This window comes from Puma concolor, chromosome C2, assembly GCF_028749965.1.
Source record: "Puma concolor isolate L17-30 chromosome C2, mPumCon1.1.hap2, whole genome shotgun sequence".
NCBI classification, from domain to species: domain Eukaryota; kingdom Metazoa; phylum Chordata; class Mammalia; order Carnivora; family Felidae; genus Puma; species Puma concolor.
This window is the reverse complement of record NC_141675.1, coordinates 50,962,043-50,985,220: the sequence shown is the minus strand read 5'-3', so window position 1 is coordinate 50,985,220 and position 23,178 is coordinate 50,962,043. Positions and strand designations below refer to the sequence as shown.

The following is a 23,178-nucleotide window of genomic DNA, read 5'->3' as shown; positions in this document are numbered from 1 at the left end:
ATTTAGCATATGGAAGAAGACAAATTTTACTCAAATAGTTACTCAGATCAACATATAATTACAGACTTCAGTAAATGCTTTGAAGAAGAACAGGATGCCATGACAGAGACCAACTTAGGCTAGGGGAGCCAGGAAGGGCATCTTTGGTGAAGAAAGATTTGGCTGAGTTCTTTCTTAATTTTTTTTTTTTTAACATTTATTCATTTTTTGAGGGACAGAGAGAGAGCACAAGCAGGGGAGGGGCAGAGAGAGGGGGAGACACAGAATCCGAAGCAGGCTCCAGGCTCTGTCTGAGCTGTCAGCACAGAGCTTGATGCCGGGCTGGAACTCATGAAATGCAAGATCATGACCTGAGCCAAAGTTGGGCGCTTAACCAACTGAGCCACCCAGGCACCCCACATTTGGCTGAGTTCTGATGATTCAGCATTAACTAGATCAGAGGGAGATGGGCAGGGGCAGTTAACAATGATCAGGGGATGGGAACAGCAAGTGCAAAGCCAGAATTGTGAAGGTGTGGCATGCAGAAGAGAGCTCCTGGGTCTGGAAAGTAGAAAGTGAGAAGGAGAGTGGTTGGAGATAATCTAGAGATGTAGACTTTCAGGCCTAATTAAGGATTCTAAAGAAAAATAGGGGCGCCTGACTGGCTCAATTGGTACAGCATACAACTCTTGATCTCGGGGTTGTGAGTTCAAGACCCACACTGGGTATAGAGATTACTTAAAAACTTCAGGGGCATCTGGGTGGCTTAGTCAGTTAAGCATCCAACTTTGGCTCAGGTCATGATCTCACAGTTCATGAGTTTGAGCCCCATGTTGGACTCTGTGCTGACAGCTCAGAGCCTGGAGCCTGCTTTGGATTCTTTGTCTGCCTCTTCTCTGCCCATCCCCCACTTACGCTCTGTCTCTCTCTCTCTCAAAAAAAAAAAATAAAGATTAAAAAAAATTTTTAAAGTATTTATAAAAAGAAGACAAAAATAGGCAGTCATTGAAATGTTTTAATTAGGAAAATGACATGACCATATTTTTATTTTTAAAAGTCAACTCTGGGGGTGCGCCTGGGTGGCTCAGCCAGTTAAGCATCTGACTTCAGCTCAGGTCATGATCTTGCAATCTGTGAGTTCAAGGCCCTCATCAGGCTCTGTGCTGACAGCTCAGAGCCTGGAGCCTGCTTCAGATTCTGGGTCTGTCTCTGTGATTCTCTCTTTCTGCCTCCCCCCCCCCCCCATTCTTGCTCTCTCTCTCTCTTTCTCAGTCTCAAATAAATAAACATTTTAAGAAAAAAGTTTAAAAGTCAACTCTAGGGTAAAGTGAACTTTCACTTCCAGTAATAGATTTGGTAATTCAGGCTAATATTCTTACTGAGGAAATCCACGTAAGTTGGACAAAATATTTTAAAAATCATTCTAGGAGCTAACATGAAGAATGAATGTAACAAGATCTGAGAGAAAGAAACCCAGAGAGGTGAGAATATTTAGAGCCACTTTTCCCAAAGAGTAGGCGGAGAAGCTGAACCAAACTTTTGACAGATTAACAGGGGAAGGGGTATAAAAGTTGAAGTCTGAGGAAGGTCAAGGGGCGTGACAACACGCAGTAAGTTGGGAACCAAAGGACTACATTGGCAGTAATGGTAAACTAGAAATAGACTATCCCTTCTAGCTTCAAATCCTCTCAGGTCCCTCAATTGGATTAAGGTGATCTAGGATTGCTAGTGACCTTAATCTTTTGCCAGAAGCAAATATAAACCCTCCTTGGCCAAAGATATTATTTTAGACCTCAAACTATTTTTACAGTTATCTAAATGCAATATCTGACATTCACTTAAAAATAATCAGATAAGCATTCGCAAACTGATGGGATATGTCAAAGGGCACAGAAGAATCCATGAGTTGATAAAAATACTCAAACAAAGGGCACAGAGAGGAGGGAAAACTCTTCTTTACAGAGGAATGCCAGTTAATAATGTAGATGGATTGATAGCATTAAAAAATAATTTTGTAACCACCAGAATAGTAAGTGATAAGGAAATGCTTATTAATGGATGTTAACACCACTGGGTAAACAATTGGAAAATAGGATATCCACATAGTCTCCAAGTATCTTCTTATGTATTATTAATAACAAAAGGAAAGAGGTATTTTGACAGTAGAGAAGTCTGATACACACCACCTTAACGAAATGATCACACTTAAAATGACCATTAACTGACATTATATGCCTTCTGATATGGTGAACAGAGGAGGACAAACCATCATCAATGTATTATTCTTATAAAGTATATATACATAAATATGTTTTTTAATTTGGCAAGCGTATACTGAAGTCTAATTGCAGAAAATTAGACTTGTTTTAGGAGCTGTGGAGAATAAGACCGAAGATAGTATAGTAATGTCTTCTTTAAATTCAAGTTTATAAGCTAGTTGGTAAGATAAGCCATCCAATGTAATTATATTACAAGAATTATTTTATTTGCCAAGATTTCAAAGATTTTTTTCAAATGCCTACCTGGTCATCCAAGACTCTAGTACTCTCCTGTATAAACTATTGTCAATTGTCAATAGAAACAGTTATAACTCTGAAAGTAGTGCTTTCATTAGGACAATTTGATTTGGAAATCTTTAATTTTGCCCACTGAGCTATATATAGGTCAATTTACTTCAACAAAATGTCAGAGTCTGTTATGCCTTGGGAACTTTATGGGCACTGGGCATACATCTTCATAGTACTTTGCTAAAAGGCAAATCGTCCCCTGGGAGATGTATCTTTTTAAACTGCTGGTAGTCATTTCAATTTTAGTTTAAGGACTTTCCATCTTGAGAGTAGATTTTGATTGGGATAGAGAACATGAGGGCATTTGAGCACCCAAGGCATAAAAAGAGAGGTTTTCTTTGAAACAATCGAGTGAAGAAAATGGATGATGATTTTCTGTTATTGTTAAGAAAGTATGGGAGATTTGAGGGATTTAGTTGTGGAGTTATTTCTTTTTTTTTTTTTTTTTTTTTTTTTTTTTTTTTTTTTTTTTGCAGAGAAGAAGATTGGTTGGTTACGTGTTGGATGGTTAAGGAGAGAGGTTAAAGAGTAAAAGGGAGAGAAGAACATTACAGAAATTTAACCATACCTTGCCATAGCTACCTAGAACCTGTCTGGGGAGCAGGAGTAGGGCAGGTGGAAGAAACCAGTTCTAGAACATCAATATTTACTCTAAGCAAGAGAAAACAATCATACAAATCCAAATAATGGAACATTTTAAAGAACTCCTTAAAAATAATAATGTCATAAGAGGAAAAGAAAAAAAAAGGCAGCACAACTATTCTAGATTAAAGGAAACCAAAGGTTATGCTTGATCTTTATGTAGATACTGGATATTCAGAAAATGCTATAAAGGATATCATTCAATTAGGGAAATCTGAATATGTGCTGAATATTAGATATATATATTATGGTATCAATATTTAATTTTTTGAGTGATGAGAGGTACTGTGATTATGTAGAAGAGTATCTCTGTTCTTAAGATAAAGATACACGTTGAACTATTCAGAGGGTGAAGCACCATGATATCTGTAGAGTCCTTTCAAATGGTTCAGGAAAAAAATATACATATATGCAGTACTCACTTTGCATAGTAGTGCAGCACTCAAGTGACCATGTGACGTGAAATTATGCTAAGTAATTTTAATTATCAGTGGAAAAAATTACCAGTGTTCCATGAACTTTAAACATTTTTGTCAAAACATTATGATGGCCAGTTATAAATGTAAGAAAGTAAGAAAATAGTAAAACTAATTTTTAATTGGCACACTAGCATTTAAAACAATAGAAACATTGAGGATTGAAGTATTGCATTTCTTTGTGAAAAACTTAAGTATAATTTGAACAGTTCTTCTGATCATATAGCTATTTGGATCAAGCATCTTCTCTGTGCCTTTGCAAATGGTCATACTTCAGAGTTTGGATCAGCTTGCACAAGTTTATCATTTGCGCTTATAATGCTGTGAAATATCTTCAGAAGTTCTTTTGATGTGAAGTTTTTGCCAATGTCACTTCCTCCAAGACATTTTCAAGCTTTTCATTGTAACCACTTTCCTCCTTAATCTCAGTAACTTTGCATCCACTGAGTTCCTCTGGCTGTATATCTAGAGTGTTACTAATGGTGACAGTGTCAATATTCCCAGTTGTCTCTTTTGTACCTCCATTTGTGCTTGATTCAGATTTCACTTTCAGTGTTATCACTTTTAATTTCTTTCCTGCACTTTCATCTTTTTGGCCAATTTCCTCTTTCAAATATCAGTTTTGTAAAGGGTCATGTGAGTTTATCATGGGGAGAAGAGGAAGCAACACAATTGCATGCTTTGCTGTCTGTGTTTGAACTGAATAACAGATGTGCAGGGAGGGACCAATCATTGACAAATTTTGAAAGAAGTGTCTTGATTGGGTACTACGACTGATTGTAATGGGATTCTGATAATTATAGAGTGATTTGAAGATTGAAGCTCTGGCAGTGAAGTTGTCCTTTATGCAAGTATAGTTAGTATACTATGGTAACAGAAATTTGAATCATGCCATGTGTAACTGCCTGTATGTGTGTTTGTATACCTAGATATGTGTGTGGATCTCAATAAAGGATATAGAGGTGCCCATTGTTCTATTCTTGTAGCTTTTCTATAAATTTTAAACTTACCATAATAAAAGTTGGAGGAAGGAAGGAAGTAGGTCATGAGGAGACAAGACAATGCAATTGAAAACCTAGAGAAACAATAGACAATAAAAACAGACCAACAGGATATCCAGAGAATAGAAAAGGCTGTGGAATCAAATTGCCTGGGTTTGAAACCCACTTTATCCATCAGCTCTGTGATCTTGGGCAAGTTATATAATCTCTCTGAATCTGTTTCCTCTTAAAAATAATGGAGATAAAAATATTACCCATTATATGGGACAATATAATGATTGAATAATCTGCATATGTGAAATACTTAGAACAATAGTGGTATATAATAACTATAGTGTAAGCTGTTACAGGCTTGTTAGGATAGGGGAGGCTAGTATGTTTAGACATTAATAAGAATCCAGAAGAGGGAGGTTGAAGTTGCAAAAAGGGACAATTAATGGATATAGTTCAAAAAAAGTGGGAGGAGATGGGGTCCAAAGAAACAGAGGAGTTGGTTTTGGACTAAAGAATATCTCTATTTTAACAGGAGGGGAAGAGAATAGGATGACTAAAGGTATAGGTTGGGTAATAAATTTGCTATGGAGAAGGTATTACAAGGCAATGACTTCTGATTTCTCCAGGAAATAAAAGCGGAGTTATTTTTGGAGAGTGAACACTAAGATAGGGGATTAGAAGTTAAAAAGAGTAGGAGGACACTTGAAATGGCCCTTCTAGAGAGCAAGAGAGCAGTTGACCAAAGAAGTATAACAGAATTGTTAGCAGCGTTGAGGACCAGGAGCTAGTCACCTGAAAATTATAGTCATATCAGCTTGCCCTTTTGTGTTTCTCAGTTGTGGTGCACAGTTGCCTGGGTGCAGGCATGGAGGATATGGGCTGTTGAGTTCATCCAAGCTTGAAGTTTTTCCAGATTGATGTTATGAAACAATAAAGAGACAAAGGAACTTATGGTATTGGCAAGAGGAATACTGAAAGTATGGACCATGAAATCTAATCTGGGAGTAAGAGAAGCAGGAGAAGGCTAGTGATGAGAGAAAGTAAAGGAGACCATGAATCAGAGAAGGCTCCCCTTGAGGTCAAGTAATGGTCCTAATGAGAATTGTTTAACAAGCAAACTAGCCATTTTCTAAATTAGGTTAATCCATCAACCACCTGGAGTCTGTGTAAGCACTGGAGCTGAAAAGTTGAGAGACAAGTTTTCTTTGGAGAACTGTTGGAGTACCCTGGTTTTTTCTTTTTCTTCCCTTCTATCCTAGGTGAAGGGAGTGGTGCTCCTCTTATACCAGGTGAGAGAGATATTTTAAGGAAACCATTGAAGAGCTTCAAATGTGCCTCCTTGAGTTTGAAGAGTGTAAGGGCTGGTAAGAGAAGCTCTTACCAAATTAGGTTTGTGTGGTGGCAGGATGGGATTGAGGGGAGGGTGGTATGTAAAGCTGTATTGGGAGCAGGCTACACACATCCACCAGCAGCTGGGCAAGGGGAAAGTGAGTATTTCTCCTGGGTCAGATGCAGGGCTATGGGAGGAGCCAGTCTGGAGCTATCTCAGGTTGCATGACTAGCTTGAGGGAGTGGCCACAAGATGGCCAGGGGCTGAGGAAGAAATTGTAGGTCAGTGGGAGGTGAGAGACATTGCCTCCATCATGGCAGCTTACTGGAGTGATCCAAGTGGGAAATATCTCTTCAAAACTCACAAAAAATAGCCAAAGGAAAGAGTCAACAATGGGATTCTGCCATCCCAAAGGCTGCAATGATGGATTGTGTCTGTGCCAATCAAGTGAAACCACAACCTCTCCTCTCTCCTCTTGATCCAATCCGGGAGGATACAGAGGCAGTTGAACTGGAATAGGATGGAGAGGAAAGAGAAGCTCTCTCTCTCCACAGGCTTTTCATCAAGCAGCAGGAACAAGATGAGGGAGGAGAGGAGCTTTAGCTTTGAATATGGTTCAAATTCTATTGAACATTTTAATGATTGCACTGAGACTTTTCTTGTGACTGAGAGTTCCAAGAAGAATTTTTATAACCTGAAAGCCAGAAAAGTTAGTGGTCTGCTCTAGTAACAAGGAAAACAAAACAAAAACTAGCTTAGAGAGGGAGGTGAAAGGGCAATTGGGAGCAAAAAGGATCTCACCTTATAATTCTGCCCTCTAGAGTTGCAGCTCATTCACTGTAATACTGATTACCCCAGATTAGTGAGATAATGCTGGCAAGGTCCAGAGTGTGGCTGTGGGTGGGGCAGGCTGTGAAGGAGTGGAATAGAAGGTCATTGAGGGTGAAGAGGCCAAGAAATGAGAGGTCTGGTGTTGGATGAGTCATCTTTATGAATGCCAAATGTTGGGGTAGAAAGACTACAAGCTTTGTGCAAGTGGTTCTTAAACTTAGGAGTGTATTAGAATCACCTTGAGGGCCATTGAAAGAGACAGTCTTGTTGAAGTAAGATATGGCCAGGGTTTCTATCTATTTTTACTAAGTTCCCAGGTGATGTGGAATATACAACAAAGTTTGAGAACCACTGCCCAATATTTAGTGGAGAGAAGTAACTGGTTAGTATATAACAGTATCTACCAGAAGAAAGGAAGAGAGGGTAGTTTAGCCAAATAGCAGGGGCCCCTAGGATGCAATTTTTTGTTGCCCTTTTATGGGTAAGAAAGTGGTGGTCTGGAAACAGTAATGGAGACAATAACCTCCTAACTCATTATCCATAGTTACCACTTTCCTCCCTCCCTCTTTCCTTCTCTTCAGCTCTCTTGTGAAAATTTGTGAGTGTTAGGTGTTGACTTGTGTCTCCTCAAAAAAAAAAGATATGTTGCAGTCCTAATCTGTAGTACCTTAGGATGTAAACTTATTTGGAAATAGCACCACAAAAATTTAGAAATAGATGTAGTTAAGATAAAGTAATACTAGAGTAGGATACGCCCCTAATCCAACATAAGTGGTGTCCTTAAAAAAAAAAAAAAAAAGATGGCCATGTGAAGACACAGAATGCCATGTGATGATGAAACCAGATATTGGTGTTACACAGCTATAAACTACAGAATATCAAAGGTTTCTGGACAACTACCAGGAGCTAGAAAGAGGAAAAGAAGGATCCTCTTACAAGTTTCAGAAGAAGCAAGGCCATGGTGACACCTTGATTTTGGGGTCCTGACCTCCAGAACTGGGAGACCATACATTTCTGTTGTTTTAAGCCACCCGTTTATGACACTATCGTGGCAGCCGTAGGAAACTAATGCAATGAGATATTCCTTTTTTGATGTGCTATAAATCATCTCTTACATTCTGCCCATGATGTGTCCCTGCCCCTTTCTACTGAACTTACAGTTTCAGGACACAGAGAAACCATATATAAGTCAATGGATGTCACTAGAACAAGAAAAAGTTCACTGCTTCTCCACCTACTTAAGCTGAAATACAATATACTTTGTGTTCTTGTTGGAGTTTTGAGCCCCCACACTGGCTTCTACAATTATTATTGACAAATGAATCAGTTCATACAAGACGGTAACTTATTAGAGTAGGTGTATGTGAAAGTTATTTTGAAAAGAAGGAAAAGAAGCCTATAAAATATATTCATGCGCTGCTCTCACATGAAAGCATTCCCATGAGGAATCTTAAACAGTCTTCATTAAAGGGCTGAAAAACTTCTTGGCAGTTGTATGTAATGGCTTCCATTTCCAAAAGCCCTCCCATCCTCTGATTCTCATAGTTCTTCTCTTTTTCCCAATATTGAAAGAAAATCTTGGGCCATTCCATGGCCCAAGAGCTCACACTAACTGACTCCAGGAAAGACAAAGTTCCATTCACAGCATATCTCATTAAGCTATCTAAAACCTGCCACAGTCCCTAAGAGGGTGGTTCAACCAAGAGGTTGGTTCAAGATATACCTTGCAGCCTAGAAATGCTCCCTCTAGAAATTTAGTTTACAGAAAAACCCCAAAGGGCCAAGTAAAGGACTAAGGTGGCTTGCAGATTCTAGAGAGAGGACAGAATAGTTACTAGGTGAGCTGAGTAGTCCAAGATGAACGTTCAAAAGAGGGATTATGTACTAAATCTTTTACATCAAACCTTAAACATGAGCAGGGTTCATTAAAAAGGCATCTGGGCCAGAGATTCTTGCCCAGCTTTGCACATACATGGTTTCAAACTCTCTCCAGTCATAATCTTGCCTTCTAGACATTTTCACTTGGATGCTCTGCAGCTACGTGAAACTCACCATACCTAAAACCTTAGTGCATCTCAGCCCCGTTTGCCACCCCCATATCTGTCTCCTCTTGAATTTCCTTTTCTTTAAATGTTTATTTATTTTTGAGAGAGAGAGCACAAGCAGGGGAGGTGCAGAAAGGGTGGGGGGACAGAAGATCCGGAGTGGGCTCTGCACTGATAGCAACGAGCCTGATGTGGGGCTCATGCTCACGAACCTTGAGATCACGACATGAGCCAAAGTTGGACGTTCAACCAACTGAGCCACCTAGGCACCCCAAATTCCCTTTTTATATGCTCTCCGAAACTGCCAAAGACTTATGTGCTTGTACTTTCTCAAATGCAACTGTTCCATGTCACCTGTTCTCCAGTCTGTCTTCAGTATCCTTCACATTCCTGAAACTGCCTGCTTAAGACCTCCATGACCCTTGTGGCATCCAGTCTAATAGTCACTTTACTCTCTTCATGCTCCCTGCTCAGTAGTATCAAGCTGCATACTTCTCAGCTGACCATTCTCCTTTCATGACCTCTGGTATATTACACATTGTGGTTTCTTTTCCACTTCCTTTCCCTGTTCCTCTCTGTCTCCTTACATTTTCCTCTTCAGTCTCTAAAATATGGAGTTCCTCTAACATATCTTTAAATACCATCAGTCTATGTTGATCAACCATATATCAAATAGGCTCCAGACTTGTAAATAGTAATTACTAATTTGACATCTCTCTCAATGACTCTCAGCATTCCAGACATAATATAGCCCCAACCAAACTCTTAATTCCCTTTCAAGCCCTCCCAGCTCAACCTGTTCTTCCCCAATCTTCCCAACTCAATAAATGATATTCTATTTCATGCAATTGCCCAAGCCAGAAACTTCTTTGTTTCCCTCATCTCCTACAGCTGATCCATCCATAAACCTAATGATTCATACCTTCACAATAAATGTCAAATGTACTTCTCTTTATCTCCCTTAGACTACTTTGGTCTAAGCCAACACCTGGTCCCCAAACTGATTTCTCTGACACACTTCTTACCACCTTTACCTCAACGCCAGTCTCTTCAGAACAGAGAGTAAACTCTTAAGAGCTTCCAAATATAGCCTACAAGGCCGTGCATGCTTTGGCTTTTGCTGGCCTCTCCAAGCTCATCTTATTCTGTGCTCTCCTGCACCCACAGAACTTAAACCTGCTGTCCTTTCTGTTCCCCAGACCAGCCTAGCTCTTTCCTGCCTGAGGACTTTGCATAAACTGTTCCCTTTCCTGAACACTCTGCCTACTTCTTTAATGTGTATTCCCTTCACCTAATTACACTCGATATTAGGTACAGGGATTGACATAGAGTAGGCTTTCAGTAAGTATTTCCTGAAATAGGGCAACAAATGGATCTGACCTGAAAATTCCTCCAACAACCCATTGGTTAGTGAGTGGGACAAGGTGAAACCACTTATTCTGTGCCAGAAAATGCCTGTTAGAAAAACAGAATGAAGTTCAGGGATGCCTGGGTGACTCAGTTGGTTAAGCATCCAAGTTCAGCTCAGGTCATGATATGGCGGTTTGTGAGTTCGAGCCCCACGTCGGGCTCTGTGCTGACAGCTCAGAGCCTGGAACCTGCTTTAGATTCTTTGTCTCCCTCTCTCTCTGCCCTCTTCTGCTTGCACTCTGTCTCTCTCTCTCTCTCTGTCTCAAAAATAAACAAACATTAAAAAAAGAAAACAGAATGAAGTTCAGAGAGACATCCAAGTTGGTCCTCCTTTTCCTTAGGGATTCTACCATCCCCTCATTGTGCAGTTAAGAAAGTAACCAAAATATTGAAAGACTATTTAGCCAGCATGGGACAATTTAAATGCTTTCAGAAAAAGTTAGGGTATAAATCACAAATAATAAATACCCACTTACACAGCAGCAGTAAAGAAAGAGGACTACTTACCAAATGGTTAGTATAGACTCCTGATTTCCATCATTTTCATCATAAGGATTTGATTCATTATACTCTTCCTATAAGGACCTCATATTTTAAAAAACACCTGTCTAGTAAACAAACTACATTCATCATGTAATAATTTACTTTTCCACTTCTAGTTAGACATATATAACCCCTATTTAGAGCATTTAACCAGCATGCTATGAAAATTGGAAGCCAAAGTAGGGCCAGGTAGCTTTGTTTTAGTATTATTAAAATTTTTACTGGGGTTTTTGAAATATTTAAAATATCTTGCAAACTCCCACCTGGTATTCTATTCAAAACTTTAGCCTATGTAAAGAAAATAATACACATGGTTCATTTATCTTTTCTTCAAAAAAATCTCCCTGTGGCTCTTTGCTGATTTTTTTTTTTTAATTTTTTTTCAACGTTTTTTATTTACTTTTGGGACAGAGAGAGACAGAGCATGAACGGGGAAGGGGCAGAGAGAGAGGGAGACACAGAATCGGAAACAGGCTCCAGGCTCCGAGCCATCAGCCCAGAGCCTGACGCGGGGCTCGAACTCACGGACCGCGAGATCGTGACCTGGCTGAAGTCGGACGCTTAACCGACTGCGCCACCCAGGCGCCCCATGGCTCTTTGCTGATTATTAACTGTAAAGTGAATTGGATTCTTTGGGGGAGAGAAACTCATCATTGTGGTATTTTGATAATAAGGTAATGGAAGTTTAGGTAGTCTACTGGAGCCAAAATACAATAGACGCCAGAACACTGCTCTACATCAGGGCAGATGCCACCGTGGAATCTCACATTCCTCCTTTCTCCATTGGTTGCCATGCAGCAGTAGAGAAGGAAATGGAAAGGGAATAAAGGAGTAAAACTTTCCTCTAGAGTAAACTATTGGGTATCTTTTTATTCTGTTCTTAGGATAGGAAGTACTATCTTAGGATAGTATGTACTCATCAAAACTAATTTAATCACTAAACCTCTTTTTCCTCTGTACTTGTTAGGTTATTTAAATCATTTTTAGACACTATTAGTTCTTAAGTAATTTCCATTAAGGGAAGGAGAAACATGTAAATGTTTTATATCCATAAAATGAACACTCATTCAAGTGCTGTAAGTATCTGAAATAAACTAATGATACTTGTCAACTTGTCACTTTGAGAACATTTCTTAAAAACTGACCATATCAACAAAATTGGTATTTTTATGGAACTATTCAAGATAAGCAAGCAAATCATGTTATGTAAGTTCTAAAGAAGAAGAAGAATGCTAATCATATACTGAACAATTTAACACCGGAACTCAAGATGTTTCAATTCATAATTTTACTAACAGGTGCTGAATCTCCTATATTTTTATAGCTTTAGTGTGGGAAGTAAGCTATAGTTCATTTGGTAGAAATTTTATCTTACTAGACAAATGCTTGATATATCAAGCTTTTCTGATTATTAATGCACCACACAATGAATACAGGTTTTTATTTTTCTGTCAAGATGTTCCACAAACATCCCCATCTTGACTGTAAAGGACACTAAAAATGAACATCTTCCTCTACATTTTAGCCACAGACAAAAGAACTGTAGTGATTCTTCTGAGGTTATATATAGCCTCTGCAGAGCTGAAATCCAAAGCTGTAGGTTCTTTTTCATTAGGAGTATGTATAAATTTTATCTTCTATTATCATTAAAATGATATGTTTTAACCATATAAGTCAGTGGCATTTACTGCCTTCACAATGTTGTGCAACCATTATCAAAACCTTTCTATCACTCCAAACAGTATCACTGTATATTTTATGCAACATGTTCAATAAGTGTTTATTCATGAAACAGTTCATCCACTAAATACATACATATATATATGTATGTATATTATATATATATATATATATATATATATATATATACATATAATTTATCAAATACCCACTGTGTATATCATCCTGTGCTTGATACTGGAGATAAGCAATGAATAAGATATGAAGAAGAGTGAACAACACAGTGGTCCATTTTCAAATATTTGTGCCTTGCAGGTGACCAATGAAAATAACAGTAATAATATTAATGCTTGCCATTTGATCTAAGAGCTTTATGTATATTAATTCATTTAATCCCGACAACAATTCTATGAAGTGGGTACTGTTACTATCTTATTGCCACAGGTGGTAAAACTGAGGCAGAGGGAGATTAAGGAATTTGTCCAAGGTCACACAGCTGATAGGAGTGGAAGCTAATTTCCAACCCAAAGTTCAGACTATGTGCCCTTAAAGCACTAACTGTAACTTTTCTTTTCTTTTCTTTTCTTTTTTTTTAGAAAAAGAGTGAGAGAACAAGCAGGGGAGAGAGGCAGAGGGAGAGAGAATTGTAAGCAGCCTCCAAGCTCATCACAGAGCCCAACACGGGGCTCAGTCCCATGACCCCAGGATAATAACAGCCGAAAGCAAGAGCCGGATGTTCAAACAACTGAGCCACCCAGGCACCCCTACCTGTAACTTTTTACAAGATAAATTTTATTGGTGTATAATTCCCATAAAATGCACCTAAGTAATGGTTTAATGAATTTTAACAAGCAAATACAACCATGCTACACCCACAGTCAAGAAACCACAAATTTTCATCACGATAAGATGTTCCCTTGTACTTGTTTTCAGTCCAGACTCCCTCACCCCCAACTCCTTAGGCAACCACTAATGTGCTTTCTGTAACTATAGATTTTGCCTTTTTAGAATGTCATAGGGGCACCTGGGTGGCTTAATTGGTTAAGCGACCAACTTCGGCTCAGGTCATGATCTCACAGTTTGTGAGTTCAAGCTCCATGTCGGGCTCTGCAGAGCCTGGAGCCTGCTTCAGATTCTGTGTGTGTGTCTCTCTCTCTCTCTGTCCCTCCACTGCTCACGCTCTGTGTCTCTCTGTCTCTCAATAATAAATCAACGTTAAAACAAAAAAGAATTTCATAAAGATAGAATCGTGTATATGCACTCTTTTATGTCTACTTTCTTTTGCTCTGATACTGTTTGAGACGACTGATAGTGTTGCATGTGTTAGTTCCTCTTAATAGCTGAGTAATATTCTTTTGTGTGGATATAACTTATCAGTTCATCTGTTGCTAGATACTTGGGTTTGCAGCTTTGAATACTATGAATAAAGCTGCTGCAAACATTCATGTACAGATGTATACTGATACATGTTTTCATTTGTCTTGGGTAAATAACTGTGAATGGGATTCATGGGTTGTATGGTAAGTGAATGTTTAAGTTTTTAAGAAACCACCCAATTATTTTTCAAAGCATTTATAGCATTTTATGTTCCCACTAGCAATGTATGGCAGCTCTAATTGCTCCATGTCCTTGCCAACCGTTGGTATTTCAGTCTTTCTAATTTTAGCCTTTCTAATGGGTGCATAGTGGTGACCCACTGTGATTTTACTTTGCACTTCCATGAAGGCTAATCATATGGAGCATCTTTTCATGTGTTTACTGTCCATTTATAGATCTTCATTTGTCAAGTATCTGTTCAAATCATTTGCTCCTTATTTCATTGGATTCTTTTACCTTCATACTATTGAGTTTTAGGAGTTCTTTACATATTTTGGATGCCTGTCTTTTGTGAAATGTGCATTTTGCAAATATTTTCTTCCAGTTTGGAGCTTATCTATTTCTTTAATATTGTCTCAGAGCAGAGGTTTTTTTATTTCAGTGAAGTTCAGTTTTTTCATTTTTTATGATTTTCTCTTATTAAGAAATTTTTGCCTATCCCAGGTTTAAAGTTTTTCTCCCATGTTTTCTCATGCAGTCAACTGCAGACTTTTGTAGATGTCCTTACTCAGCTTTAGTAAGTTCCCTGCTCCTGATTTGCTAACAGATTTTATTATAAGTGAAACATTTATCAAATGCTTTCTCTTACCTATTGAGATGATCATATTGTATTGTCCTTTATTCTGTTAATATGGTGAATTACATTTATCAGTTTTTGAACTTCAAATCAACCTCCTTTTCCAGGGATAAACCTCACTAGATCATGATATAGTATAATTTTTAACACTGCTGGATTCAATTTGCTAATATTTTGCTAAGGATGTTTGCATGTGCATTCATGAGTGATATTGGTCAGTGTTTTTCTTACATCTTTAACAAGTTTTGATATTAGTAATGCTGGCTTTGTAAAATGAGTTGGGACATATTCCTTCCTGCCTTCTGTTTTTTGAAGGGGTTTATATAGTTTATATTTTTCCTGAAATGTTTGATGAAATTCACTAGTAGATCTATCTGTGTCTAGACTTGGGCTCAGATTAGGACTTAAATTTTTATTTTTATTTACTTGTTTAAGTTTTTTTTTTTTAATGTTTGTTTTTGAGAGAGAGAGAGCATGAGAAGGGGAGGGGCAAGAAAGAAAGGGAGACACAGAATCAAAAGCAGGCTCCAGTTTCTGAGCCCTCAGCACAGAGACCGACGCAGGGCTCAAACCCACAAACTGTGAGACCGTGACCTGAGCCGAAGTCAGATGCTCAACCAACTGAGCCACCCAGGTGCCCCAAGACTTCAATTTTTAAAATAGATATTAGGAATTCAACTTCTTTAACAGATATGAAGTTAAACAGGTTTTCTATTTCTTTTTGAATCAACATTGATTGTGTCTTTTAAGGAATTTGTTCATTTAAGTTGTCAAATTTATTGATAAAGTTGTTCATATTACTTTATTATGCTTTTACTACTTATAGAATCTGTAGTGATATTCCTTCTTTGATTTCTAATATCCGTGTCTTCTTGTCTATTGATTTCATTGATCTTTTCAAAGAACCAGATTTTGGTTTTATTGATTTTCCCTTTTGTTTGTGTTCTATTTTATTATTTCTCTTAATATTATTTATTTTCCTTCTGCTTACTTTGGTTTAAATTCTCTTCTTACAGCTTAAGTTGAAAGCTTTGATTCTTGATTTTAGACCTTTCTTCTTTTGTAATATAAAATTTTAAGGTATAGATCTCCTTCCAAGCACTGCTTTTGCTGCACCCACAAATTTCTCTGTGTTCTGGTTTCATTTTCATACTGTTCAAGATGTTTTCTAATCCTCCTGTGTTTGTTGATATATAGGCTTAGAAGTGTGTAATTTCCAAATATTTAGGGATTTTCCAGATATATTTCTTTTATTGATTTCTATTTCCTTTGTAGTCAGAGAATATACTGAATGATCTTAATTAAGTCTTGTTAAATGGCCTAGAATATAGTTTATCTTGATAATTGTTCTGTGTGCAGTTGAAAAGAATGTGTATTTTGCTATTGTTGGATGGAATAGTCTGTAAATTCCAATTGGATCAAGTTGGTTGTTGTTCAAGTATTCTATGCCCTTATTGATTTTCTGTTTGTTCAACCGATTGAGATAGAAGTATTGAAATATCTGACTGTAATTGTGGATTTGCCTATTTTTCCTTGAAGTTCTATTAGTTCTTACTTTGTGTATTTTGAAGCTGTTATTATGTGTGATCTAGGACACTCCATTCTGGCTGGTCAGAACCCAGATGTCCTTTAGGCCTGTCTGAGCACTGGACATTGGCTGACAGCTCACCAGTCATTATATAAGCTCTTACAATATGCCATATACTATATTTATCAATCGATATAGGCCAGGTTAGGCTGTGATAACAAGCAACCTCCAAAGGCCAGTGGTTTGAAACTTGTCACAAAGATTTTTTTCTTGCTCATGTTACATGCCCACTGCATGTTGACTGTGACTATTCTGTGTCCTGTTTGAGACTTTAGAGGGATAGAACAGTTTCTGTCTGGAGGACTGCTGGTCATTATGGCAGAGAGAAAACATGGCAAACTGTGTACTGGCTCTTAAATTTTCTGCCTCCAAGTGTCATATGTCACCTCTATTCATACTTCATTTACTAGATCAAGCCTCATGGCCAAGGCTGACATCAGTAGGATTGGAGGGTCTAATCCTCCCCTAGGTGGGAGCACCAAATATTTGTGAATAAAATAGTCTACCACACTGTGTTAAGCATTCAAACACTTTCTCTTTTAATCTTCATTAACAACCTTCTAGAAATAAGTACTATTATTGTTTCCATTTTACTGAAGAGGAAACTGAGGATCAGAGAGTAATGTGGCAAAAGCCAAGTAATAATCAAATGGCAGGGCCCGGATCCAGCTTTGCTGACCCCATTGTAATTGTGCTATCCTGCCATAAGAAAAGGAAAAGGAAGGAGTGATCGAGTTTGGGAAGGAATATAGCAAGGAGAAAGGAAATGAAGGGAGACCCTAAAAATATTTGTAAATGACTACTTCCTATGGAAATCTGATCTGGCGATCAGAAAGAGGTTGGATATGGAAAGGAGAGAAATTCCTCTTAACTCAGTTCTTCCCAGTCCACACCTCATCTGTCCATCCCATATCACATGACCTTATCTCATGTCATCCCAAGAAAGCCCAGCTCCTGTCTCTCTACATTCCAAAGGCCCCAACCCTGTTACCTATATTGAGGTTCCCTCAAGTCCCAGTCTGTATTGATTATTCTGTTTATATGGTCCAAGAAAAAAAGAGTTTACTACATTTAGCAGTGACCACAGATATTTCCATCATTTAATCCTGGCATGTCATAAAAATCCAACACTTGACAATTTATTATTATTTCCTCTGGAAACCTGTATGCCAGTGATTTATAAAAACCAAATTGCCCTTTGAACCAAAATCTATATTCAGAGCTTTCTGAAACAATGCTATGAAATTAGAGGTGAGTATAGCTTATTAACACAATATTAGAATTCTATCAAAAAGAAAAAATAAACTGGAAAATATTAGCATATATTTAAAAGGCTTAAAATCTGTGTTTTAGAAAATGTTCATACAAAAAATGTTAGATTCTTGCAAGTAAATGAGCTGGGGAAAGAAACAGATGTTTCATTCAAGAGGATATAACTAGTAAACAAGTACATGAAAACTAGTTCGATCTCACTAATGTAAAAGATAAATACAAATTAAAACAATGAGAACCATTTTACATTGTTTAAAGGGGCGTACAACTTTCTAAATGTCATTACTTGGTCACTTTTCATTCTTTCAGTGAAATTGTTATAATCTGATAGTACTGGTATTACTTTTTGTCGAGAATCACGTGGTGGCAACATATAGCAAGCTCATGGGGTGAAAGGTCAGAATGCTTAAGCCTATATATTTCTGAAAGAACTCTGAGCTTGTCGCCGCGTTCTGGTGGGGCGGGGGGGACTGCAGCCACTTGATAAACCTCTGATGGAGAATTGTCTGTCTCTGATGGGAAAGGTGGGAGACCATGGGTGGGGCGCTCAGAGCCTGTTGGTTCCTGGGTGAAATAAAAAACCCCTCACATCTAGGCTTTTGACCTTTACTTAATCCTACCTCTGAAGAAATAATCCCTAAGGAAAAAAGCTAAATAAACAAGGATTAGCCACAGTGTTCATTGTTATGGAAAAGATTACAAAATAAGGGCCCAATAGCAGGGGAATAATTAAAAATATGGTGTAGGCATTAAAATTCAAATTACAAGGACTACACAGCAACATAGAACATGCTTCTGAGATAGTTTTAATTGAAAATGGGAAAATGCACTCATTGCAATTATTCACCAGAGCTAGAAGGGAACAGGGTCAATGCACAGTTAGCTCTGCTGAGGTGACAACATTTTGAGCACAAATTCTCCCTCACTTATTTAAATTTATTGTATAATACAGATAGAATATTTATGTAAAAGGAATTCTATTTTTAGAGAAAAGGAGAAATAGGACACTATGACCCTTTTCTACTCAGCTTCTCGTTGGAGGCTTCAGAATTTCATTAAAATGCAAAATTCAAAATCATCTTTATTTTTGGTATATCCTGATAAATATATTATAAGCTTACTCTGAATCTGAATTGGTCATCCTCATGGGAGGATTTACATGTAGATAAATAGCTCTTATGTTAATCCATTTAGCTCCAAAGACTGTAAGGGGAATGTGTACTAATCATATGGTCCGCTTGTTAAGTTTTTTAAATCACAGGGAAATATGCGAGGTGTTTGTCATGTCAGAAAGCACAGGAGAAACTTACATTTCTGTTTTCAGCTACAGCTACATTTCACGTGAGGAATCTCTCCATTTACAACAGTGGGCTTAACTGTTAATCTAAACAAGTACAATAAATACACAATTTTATCTCGGTTTCCAGATTTTTGGATACTCTGTGTTTTTATTGTACTTTTCAGATTAACAATTGGACCCACTACATTACATTTAGAGATGCTTCACCTGAGAGGGGTTTGGAGGTTGAAGAAAAACATTTAGCATATTATTTGGAAAGTAACTAAAATACTATTTACAAATAAATGTATCTGACTTTTAAAAAAAAAATTTTTAATGTTTATTTATTTTTGACAGAGAGAGAGAGAGACGGAGCATGAGCAGGGGAGGGGCAGAGAGAGAGGGAGACACAGAATCAAAAGCAGACTCCAGGCTTTGAGCTGATAGCACAGAGCCCGATGCGGGGCTCGAACTCACAGACCGTGAGATCATGACCTGAGCCGAAGTCGGACGCTCAACCGACTGAGCCACCCAGGTGCCCCTGCATCTGACTTTTTGAACATCCTGTGGTGTCTTACTGTTAGCTTTAAATTTCGTCAATGGCAAAAAATAGAAAAGCCAGAGAGTCTCCCAAACTAGGGGGATGGGAGAGTAGAGCAAAGGGTAGGAGGGGGAGGAGGAGGAAAAGGAGCTGGAAGTTATTGTGCTGTCTTGACTGAAGAAAGTTAGGTTCAAATAGAAACCCTGAAATGAGTTGTGGGCTCACTGATCGATTAGGAGAAGGTAGTGAACAGGGGAGGGGAAAGAAAAATATTCCTTCCAGCACTTCTGGGAACAGCCTCAATATTCACACAGTGAGGCTGAGAACAAATTGTGAGGTAGATGAAGCTCTAGAAACACTTCTCTCTTCTTAGTAGCTCTCCTAGCCTTCAGAGATAACAGCAGAAACTCTGTGTGTGTGTGTGTGTGTGTGTGTGTGTGGTGGGGGTGGCAGCAGAGGCAGTGGTATGAGGAAGGAGAGAAAAATCTCAGAGAAGATAATGAGGCTGTGGAGTGTGGGAGCCCAGAGCAGAAAATATTCTGGTGCTTGAGAGAACAGGAAGGCGTATATATAAATGTGTGTGTATCTCTTTTTAGATCCTTTCATTCAGGAGGCATCTCCCTGGAGACGGAGGAAATGGTAGGAGTCCCCTGGGGTGCTGTCAGCTCCACTTGCTGAACTTCTGGAGAAAGAGTGAAATACTAGGTAAAGGAAGTGCCTCCAGCCTGCTCCTAGGGAGAGGCAGGACTGGGAGGAGTGGGGAGGTGAGAGGGACCCTTGACCTGAATAAGACGTTTCCAAGTGTGGCTCCCTTCCCACTCTCAACCTCACAGCACTAGTGCCCCTGACAGGAAGGAAAACTGCCTTGTCCTGTGGCCCCTTTCAGTTCTAGTACAGCTAGAAGGATATTCCCCACATTTGTGCTCTTACCTTCTTTACTTCTAGGCAAACCCCAAAGCCCCCAGCCTCAAAGAAGGGCCGTTCCTGGGGCAGTGCTGACAAGTCCAGGTTAGAGGGACTTGGGAAGTCTCAGATCAGAGGCTGGCACTCTTATCAACCACCCTACCCAACCCTTGTGTTCAGGCTCCTCCTTGAAGGCCTGCCTATCAGAGGTTTATTCCTGACCAGGGCCACTAGGACAGAGGAAGTTTGTGGGGTTGGACCACCACACCATACATCTGCACCAGCCTTCTTTGCTACTCTTTTTCACTGCAAATGTAAAATAATCCATTGGCAGTATCACTTCTGTGGTCCCACTTTTATCATTGTTTCTGGGACTGTGTTGAAAACAAAATCCTGACAAACAAATGTTTAGAACACAGACTCTTTGAAGAATGGTGTCTTCTACCCATTTACTACCACAAGCATTTCTTATGTATCTTACACCAGACTGGGAAATGCTCTGTCTGTGCTTTCATAAATTGGGCCGTTGCTGCTGGTGCTCCAGGATGGTTTTAGGTTGTACACTAACAGGGCAGCAAATGCCATTGACTTATCATGAAAATATTACCACCATTCTAATTATCCTTCTGATCATACCAAAGACAAGGTCCTGGTTTGGAACTAGATCTTTAACACTGTTCTAACATTTGCTTATTGCTATTATTACTGTTTAATAAGTATAGGTCAAGAGCCTTGGGCTGGTTTAGGTGATACAGAGGCTGAATTCCAAACTGGTGGCTCTGTGACTGAATCCAGCCTGCAGATACGATTTTCACTATGCCATATTTATATTTATATATATTTTGGGCCAACATTTAGAAACTCCAGAAATTTTGCCTAAAACCCCAGATTCCAAGCTTCTGTTAAATAATCAAATTATGCTCAAATTCCTTCATGGCAGAATCTGACTCTATTCTTTAAACAGGACACATGCTCTGGGGCCCTGGGCGGCTCAGTTGATTAAGCGTCTGACTTTGGCTCAGGTCATGATCTTGCACTGGTGAGTTTGAGCCCCGTGTCAGTCTCTGTGCTGACAGCTCAGAGCCCAGATCCTGCTTTGGATTCTGTGACTCCCTGTCTCTCTGCCCCTCCGCTGCTCGCACTCTGTCTCTCTCGCTCTCAACAATAAACGGACATTAAAAAAATTTTTTTAAACAGGACATGTGCTCTCCACTTTGCCACAGTCTCTACCACTCCTTATCATGTTATACAGGACCCATATATTATTCACTTCCATCGCCTTCCCAGCCCCTCTACGCATTTGCATCTTAGGTCTGTTTTAGGAATTCTGTGGCTAAAAAGGTAGACCACAATCAAGCTTGACTTTCAGGCTAAGGAATTTGGTCTTCATTCTATAGGAAATAGAGAGCCATTAATTTTTTAGTAGGGTAGCCAAGGCTTAAAGCAACTCTTTCAAAAATGATTCTGACTTTTATTTGAAACTAAGGATGAGGAAGGGAGAATGGAGGCAGGGGGCTGATGAAGGGGTAACCTTAAATTTCATTGTCTCAGGAAATGGAAGCTGGGCCTAGGCTGTGAAATGAGTGGGTCTGGCCTACACGGCCTCCAGACATGCAGTTAAGAACAGGATTGGGAGCCTTGGGCAGTGCAAGGACAAGTAGAAAGCCAAACCTGGACTGGAAATGCATGGTCATCAGTGAGGTGAAGCTAACTGGCCCAGAGCCTAGAGGGACTTTTTGAAGCAGAGACACAAGGCCCTTAAATAAGGGCCTACAAGCAGGAAGGGAACCATCAGAGCTGGTTCTGGCCAGGCAGGCAAAGGTAATACCAAGGTGGTGGTTGTGGGAATGGAAATAGCTGGAGAGATGTAAAAGCCATTTAGAAGAAAGATCCAGTGATACTGGTAGCTACTAGGAAAGGGGGTCTTAAGGAGGAATAAAAAAAAAATGATTCTAAGACTCCTAACTTGGGAGCCAAAGAAGATAGTGGTGAGGAGGAAGAAGAAGTTTTTGAGTATATGAAATATGAGGTTCCATCAGGATGCCCAGTAGGCACTGGAAGGACTGACGTTTAGAGAGGTGTAGGCTGAAAGTAATACTAGGGTATCATCTTGCACAAAGATGAGAGATGAAGATAGAGAAAAGGAAGAGGGAGGGAGAGAAGGAGAGTAAAGAGTAAATCTTAGGGCGAATTTAAATTTAGGATGTCCATGAAAGTATCACAAATGGTCTGATATGGAGGAAGAGAAACATTTAGCTCCATGCTGGTTAAGGGGCAAGGGGCAAGGCCATAGTGTTGTCACAACCTTCAAAGACCACAGCAAATGAGGACCAAGAAACAGAAGCAGAGCCAAAGTAGTATTTTCTAGAAAGAGGATCTCCACATTCATTCATTCAACAAGTATTTATTGAGAACCTAGCTTTTATCCAGGCCCTGAACAAACGGAGGTGGGCCAAACAGAGACCCTATGCTGATAGAACTTACATCCTGCTGGAGAAGACAGACATTACACAAAGACTGATCGTGGTCAATGTTACCAAGAGAAACAAAGCAGGGTAAGTGGACAGATAGTGACAAGGTGGTCCAAATAGGCCTCTTTGAGGAGGTGGCATTAACATAACCCTAAAGTGAGGGAGTGAAGAAGAACATTCTAGGCAGAGGGGAAAGCAAGGGCCAAGACAGTCTGGCACATGCTTGGTAGGTATGAGAACAAAAAGGAGGCCAGAGTAGCTACAGAACAAGGGGAAGGGGGAGCCAGGGGCGAGGTCATGAAGAACCACATAGGCCAAGCTAAGGATTTTGGAGGTTAGCCTGTGGGGGCGTGCTCTTTGGAGGGTTGAAACAAGACAGTTACATGGTGTTACTTCACTCTGAACAGGATCACTCTAGAGGTCTGGCTATGGCTTAAAGGGTGGGGCCACGAA

The 23,178-nt window shown here is 39.2% G+C and overlaps 1 long non-coding RNA gene across 1 annotated transcript in view; it reads left to right on the top strand.

Annotated features, from left to right (window-relative positions):
• The window catches only part of LOC147577249 (uncharacterized), a 31,830-nt gene extending 8,954 nt beyond the window's left edge, over positions 1 to 22,876 (top strand). The window contains exons 5-7 of the long non-coding RNA XR_015240077.1: positions 19,948 to 20,056; positions 21,219 to 21,293; positions 22,685 to 22,876. This is a non-coding gene — a long non-coding RNA (uncharacterized LOC147577249). The remainder of the gene's footprint in view (positions 1 to 19,947; positions 20,057 to 21,218; positions 21,294 to 22,684) is intronic.
• The last annotated feature ends 302 nt before the right edge of the window (positions 22,877 to 23,178 follow it).